Raw genomic sequence first — 6,343 nt, forward strand, 5'->3', positions numbered from 1 at the left:
TAATAGAGAGGAGGAGGCTAAGAGAGAAAAAGAACGTGAGAGAAAAGCTAAATATGCCCTTTTGGCAGCAGCAATTAAAGAAAGAAATCAGCCTGGCCCAAGTCATCCCAAAACGGGTCTTAAGACTCCCCCCGGACCCTGCTTCCGATGCAACCAGTCAGGACACTGGGCAAAGGCATGCCCAAACCCGCGGCCCCCGACAAAAGCATGCCCAACCTGTGGCCAATGGGGACACTGGAAGATGGACTGTCCCCGGGGATGCCCTGGCACCCCTGGGGAGGTCCCCACCTCCCAGACCTGGAGAGTGGAATGTCCACAGGGACGCCCTGGCGCATCTGAGGAGATCCCCACTTCTCCCCGGAACCCCAGCCCAACTCTACAAGAATTGTTCCAATGATGGGGCCCGGGTTCCAGCCCCCCGGCCCATGTCTTGAACACGGGCTCGGAACTTAGGGTAGACGGGGTAGTGGCCGGAAAAAAGACCTCTTTTATAATAGACACTGGAGCCACTTTCTCTCTCTTAACTTCCTACTCTGGCCCAACTCAAGACTCAGAAATCACAATCAAGGGGGTCTCTGGAGTTCTCCTAAGGCCAAAAATCAGCCCTCCATTACTCTGTCAATTTAGAAAATCAACCCTTATACACTCATTCCTTATAATGCCTCAGTGCCCAATGGCACTTCTAGGGAGAGATGTGTTATCCAAATTGGGGGTCTTTATTACCATACCCCCCTCGATATAGTCTCTATATTCTGCATGCAAATGGCACCTGGACAGTCCCTATCCCTCACCCCTGACCTTCCCTTAGATCTACCTGCCTTAGACCCCCAAGTCTGGGACACTGATCACCCCTCAATAGCCAAACATCATCCCCCAGTCCACATTACCCTAAAAGACCCCTCGACTATAATCACCCAACAACAGTATTCTCTCACCCCAGAGGCCCACAAGGGACTTAAGCCTATCATAGACTGTCTTCTTCAAGCCTCTATCCTAATTCCTACCCATTCACCACACAACACCCCTATTCTGGCAGTAAAAAAGGGACCAAACTCTTGGAGACTGGTCCAGGACCTGAGAAAAATCAATGAGGCTATTATGCCGACATTCCCAGTAGTCCCTAACCCTTACACCCTTCTGTCTACCATACCCCCGACTGCAACCCACTTCACAGTATTAGATCTCAAAGACGCTTTTTTCACTATCCCCCTCCACCCCCTCTCCCAACCTCTTTTCGCCTTCACCTGGCAAGACCCCGAGACTCACGTTTCCCAACAGCTAACATGGACAGTTCTCCCCCAGGGGTTCAGAGACAGTCCTCACTTTTTTGGACAGGCTTTACAAAAGGACCTACAGACTCTCAACCTAGCCCCAAGTCATCTCCTCCAATACGTAGATGACCTCCTCCTTTGTAGCTCAACCCGAAAACTCTGCCTCCAACATACTGCCAAACTCCTTGAGGCCTTGGGATCCTGGGGTTATCGGGTATCCCAATCTAAGGCCCAAATAGTCCAAACAAAAGTCACCTACCTGGGACTTTCCATATCCCATCAACAAAGAACTATTCCCCCAGATAGAATCCAGGCCTTAATTAACTGTCCACTTCCAAAAACAAAAAGGGAACTCCTGTCTATCCTCGGCCTCCTAAATTTTTTCCGTATCTAGATCCCCAACTTCTCCCTCATTGCAAAGCCGCTCTATGAGGCAACTAAAGGATGTCTAGATGAGCCCCTCTTTAATCGTTCCTCGCTGGCCAATCCTCTTCACCAACTCACCCAGAGCCTCCTCCGAGTGCCAACTCTCCACCTGCCAGATCACACCAGACCATTCTTTCTCTTTGCACATTCCAGCCAAGGACAGGCCCTGGGGCTTCTATGTCAGCGGGCTGGAGACACCTGGGCTCCCATAGCCTATCTGTCAAAACAGCTAGACATGGTGACCAAGGGGTGGCCTCCCTGCATACAGGCCATGGCTGCTATCGCAGCCCTCGTACCCAAAGCAAATAAACTCTCTAGACATGCCCCTTTAACAGTCTGTTCTCCACACACCTTCCGAGACTTGCTATCACATCGGGCTTTCCTCTCCCTTCCCCCTTCCAGGGTACAGGTCCTACATGCCTTTCTCCTCAACCCTTGGCTCTCATTCTCCCCCTGCTCTCCCCTTAACCCCGCCAGCTTATTACCCATGTCCCCTACAACAGACTCCCTCTTACATAGCTGCAGCCTAACAGTAGATCTTACCCAAAACCCCTTCCAACATGTAACAGATCAGCCCATCCTAGACCCAGACACCCCACACTGGTTCGTTGATGGCAGCTCTCAAAAATCCCCACCGTTTGCAGCAGGATATGCCATCATCCAGGGGGACCTTCGTCACAATCATAAAACACAAACAATTGAAGCTTCACCGCTGCCACCTCACACCACCTCCCAACAGGCAGAACTGATAGCTCTCACCAGAGCTTTAACTCTGGCTAAAAATCTAAGGGTTAACATCCACACAGACTCCAAATATGCCTATAACATACTTCACTCAAACATCCTAATATGGAGAAAAAGAGGTTTCCTAACCCAAAAGGGATCCCCTATTATTAATTCAGACCTGATTCACAAACTTCTAGAGGCAGCACTCTTACCAAACAAAGCCGCTGTCCTCCACTGTAGGGGACATCAAAAGGGAAGTCTCATATCAGCCTACAACAATGCTGCAGGCCAGAAGGCAAAGGAGATAGCACTGTCCCATCCTTCCCTCCAGTCCCCTGTCATCTTAGCCCTGACTCCATCTGACCCTCCCACCGCCAGAGAAATTTTCTCTTATCTACACTCACTTTTTCATCCCTCATCCAAGACACTCCAGCAGTTCCTCCGTAACCACTTCCCCATATCCAATACTGACCAACTATATTTAGATAACCTTACCCGCTCCTGTCAAACATGTCAACGTACTAACCCCAATTCCAACCTTAAACCGACATCCTTTCCAACCCATCAAATGCGAGGCAGCCTCCCAGCACAAGATTGGCAGATAGACTTTACTCATATGCCCCGGGTCCGGAGAGTCAGATACCTACTAGTCCTTGTAGACACATTTTCGGGATGGGTAGAAGCATTTCCCACTACAAACAAAAGAGCCCACACAGTGGCCCAAATCCTCCTCACAGAAATTATCCCCAGGTTTGGGCTGCCTTCATCCCTACAGTCTGATAATGGCCCAGAATTTACATCCAAGGTCACCCAACAACTTGTCCAATTCTTACAGATACCCTGGAAATTTCACATTCCATACCGTCCCCAGTCCTCAGGAAAGGTGGAAAGGATGAAGAGAATAATCAAAGAAACCCTTACCAAATTAACCCTCGAGGTACATCTGGATTGGACTAAACTTTTACCAATTGTTCTCCTCAGAATACGGGCTTTGCCCAGAAAGCCCCTGGGGCTGAGCCCCTTTGAGGTGATGTACGGAAGGCCAGTGCTCCCTCCTGGACTCCCCCCCCCCGAACCTCCTCCCATACCAAGCTTCCTACACTCCCCTCTGCTGGCGCAACTCCGCAATGCCCTCTGGAGATACGTCAACCACAATCTGCCTGCCCCTGACCCCCAAGCCTCCCTGCCCCCTTTACAAATTGGGGACATGGTCTATCTGTCTGATAATCCCCAGGGTGACCTAACCCCAAAGTGGCAGGGACCATTCAAAGTCATCCTCCTTACCCCAACTGCAGCTAAACTCGAAAAGGTCACCTCCTGGGTACACCTCTCTCATCTAAAATGGGTCACCTCTAATCCTGCGCTGCCCTCCTTAAATGACACCTATCAGGTCTCCCTCACAGGACCCACCTCCTTAAAATTCACCCGGCGACAACCCCTGTCAACCATCGGAGAAGACACTGAATGACCTGGACTCTCTTCAACCTACAACTGTTCCTGACCCAACTACTACAAGACCTCTGGATCAGCGCCCCGACAGGAACCTCCTTCAAAGACCTGACTACACTGGTGTCTCAACTGTGGCTCCAGGGAACCTTCTACAACCTGACTCCAGACGAAATTGATTTCTTTACTCTCATTCTCTACATCATTCTACATCCTAATGAGCACTGTTCCTCCTCAGATTCAAACAACCACCAACTCGGGGCCTTCTGCCCCTCACCCTGACTGGCCTCTCCCTGTCTCTCTAACCATAACTGCACTCCTAATCTTAATCCTTGCTATAGGCCTAGTAACTGTCTCCCCTCAAGACATTCTCACCGCAAAAAAGAGAGAGACCTGCCTTTTCCTAGGAGAAGACTGCTCCTATTTTGTTAATGAAACGGGCATAGTCCAGGGCCGAGTCAAAGAACTTAGAGACAGAATTGAACGCCGCAGGAAAGAGTTACAAAACCTTTACATTCCCCAAAACCTGTTCCAACAGATACTCCCTTGGTTGCTCCCTTTCCTGGGACCATTGGTACTTATCATTCTATTCCTCTTATTTGGACCCTGTCTCTTTAATCTCTTTCAAAGGTTTCTCCAAGAACGGATTCGGGCCATCTCTTGAGATCAGGTAAAGACCATTCTTCTTCTCGAGAGCCTCACCTCAAGCTCAGAAAAAGGAGACTGTGGGCCCTAAGACGATCCTCCATTCCAGACCCAAAACCGTCGCCCCTATCCAGCAGGAAGTAGCCAGAGAGATACGGCGCCCTTTTCCCCTTTTTCTTATGATTTCAGGGTCTGGAATGAAGGAGTCTTTTGGGCCTAGAAAAGAGAACAACAGTCTCAAAGGCCCCTTGCTGAATCATCTAACTTCGGAGAAAACAAAGCATAACTTTAGTTCCATCCTGATGCTCCAGGCCAGCTGCATCTATCTGGGACTTATCACCCCCTGTCCGGAAACCTACCACCCCCTACACCCGCCCAGAAGACTTATCACCCCCTGCCCAACTACAAGTGTCATCTCAACAAAAGAATACTCAAAATATCCCACTTGATTGACGTTTCCCTTATCGCTTCCACAAACCTCCCTATAAGTATGAAGCCTCCCTGATCCCTTTCGGCGCTCAGCCTGGTCATTAGGCCGACTGTCGCCCCTCCTTGCCTGAATAAAGGTAACCTACTTCTGTTGAGGTCGTCTTTCCTTTTCTGCCTCGCCGGAACTGTACCTTACAGTGTCCACCTGCCAATGCAGGAGACGCAAGAGACCCAGGTCTGATCCTTGGGTCAGGAAGATCCCCTGAAGGAAATAGCAACCCACCCAAGTATTATTGCCTGGAAAATTCCATGGACAGAGGAGCCTGGCGGGCTGCCGTCTGTGGAGTCACAGAGTCTGACAGGACTGAGCACACACACACACACACACACACAACTAAGCAAGGTGCAGATTTCTGTGCTAAGTACCATATTTTGTAACGTGAATACGGATGACAGATACCAACACCCAGGAGGGGTGGGTGGCTACTCCCTGAGCAAGGTGCTTTAAATATATGGGGTTATTTAATCCTCCTGTCGTAGCCATGCGTTCCAGGAAACAAACTCACTCAGAAGGACAATGCAGATAGTGGAGTGCAGTTTATTACACCAGCGGGCCCAAGGCGGAGTCTCCTCTTAGCCAAGGACCCCAACTAGTTTTTGTGAAAACCTTATATACCCTAAGCTTAAGCGCCCAAACCCACCTCCCCAAATTCCCTGAAACTAGTCTGAGCCAAGGAAAAAGAAAGATACAATCAAAGATAACCCGTGATTCCTATGCCTTAAGCCTAGGTAGTGAACAGTGGACAATTATCAATAGGTTTGTGGTCATAGCCCAATAAGCATAACAGAAAGCATGACTCTATTTGGTTACACAGATAATTAGGGAATTCTTTGAGTCGATGGAGAACCCTGGGGCTCTTCCTTGCCGGGGCCTGGTTTTCCAGTTGGTATGTCGTTTCCATAGATGCTGGGCATAGAGCTCAGAGTCCACAGTCCTGCCCACGATGGAGTCCTGCTTTCAAGACAGAGCCTGTTCTGTTTCCTTCTTCACTCACACTAACTCTAAGAGAAAAGGACTTTTACCGTCGTGTTTACCAGGTGAGGAAGCTGGGGCTCTGGGAGGTTCAGAATTTTTCAGGCCTCAGACAACAGGCAGCAAGATATGGCTCTGAGTCTTGGTACCCTGTTCTCTTTCTCCTGCCACACCAATCTGCGTCCATGGGGGAAGAATGGATCCTGCAAAGTGTTAGGCACTCACTCCTGTCTGACTTTTTGAGACCTTATAGACTGTAGCCCGCCAGGCTCCTCTGTCTGCGGAATTCTCCAGGCAAGAATACTGGGCTGGGGGTGATGGGTGGGGTGGGGCTAGGATGGGCTGGAATTCCGGGAAAATGCCAACG

At 49.8% G+C, this 6,343-nt stretch overlaps 1 pseudogene; it reads right to left on the bottom strand.

The window, feature by feature from the left end:
- Positions 1-1,326, bottom strand: part of LOC122441364 — an 18,415-nt pseudogene extending 17,089 nt beyond the window's left edge.
- Between the last annotated feature and the right edge of the window lie 5,017 nt (positions 1,327-6,343).

This window comes from Cervus canadensis, chromosome 5, assembly GCF_019320065.1.
Source record: "Cervus canadensis isolate Bull #8, Minnesota chromosome 5, ASM1932006v1, whole genome shotgun sequence".
NCBI classification, from domain to species: Eukaryota; Metazoa; Chordata; class Mammalia; order Artiodactyla; family Cervidae; genus Cervus; species Cervus canadensis.